Source organism: Chrysemys picta, chromosome 1, assembly GCF_011386835.1.
Source record: "Chrysemys picta bellii isolate R12L10 chromosome 1, ASM1138683v2, whole genome shotgun sequence".
In the NCBI taxonomy this organism is placed as follows: Eukaryota; Metazoa; Chordata; order Testudines; family Emydidae; genus Chrysemys; species Chrysemys picta.
In genome coordinates, this window is record NC_088791.1 from 11,475,233 (window position 1) to 11,475,967 (window position 735).

A 735-nucleotide genomic window follows, 5' to 3' on the forward strand; every position below is an offset into this window, starting at 1 on the left:
TTATTTATGGCTCTATGAACTTCACAACCCTTATTGTGGCCTACCTCCCGTGCCTTGAGGGAGGTAATTATCATTTACCACTTTTATAGTAGGGGGTTTGACACGGTCACTGAAAGCTGCCTTTCAGAAGAAATGGGCCAAATTATGTGCATGTGTAAGCCATACTATCATGGTGTGGCTCTTTATCCCCTACTAGTGGTTAGATTATATGAAGAGGTTTAAGTCTGCTGCAGCTTGCATTCCAACAGAAGTGGTATTTTAGTTCAGTGATAGAGGCTTATGCTTTTAGATCAGATATCCTAGGTTCAGCCTCTGCAGATAATCAAATAGGGACATCGTTTAAACTTGGTTATGCTATCTCTAACCGCCTGACCACACTTTGCTGCCAGACCTAGGAAAAGAATCAAGATTCATGCTATCATAGGTTCATGGAGTTTAAAGCCAATAGGGATAATTAGATCATCTAGTCCAGGGGTCGGCAACGTTCGGCACGCAGCTTGCCAGGGTAAGCACCCTGGCGGGCCGGGCCAGTTTTATTTACCTGCTGACGCGGCAGGTTCGGCCGATCGCAGCCCCCACTGGCCGCGGTGCGCCGTCCCGGGCGAGCGATGTGCTGGTCGCGGCTTCTCGTCGCCCCCATTGGCCCGGGATGGCAAACCGCGGCTAGTGGGGGCCACGATCGGCCGAACCTGCCGCGTCAGCAGGTAAATAAAACTGGCCCGGTCCGCCAGGGTG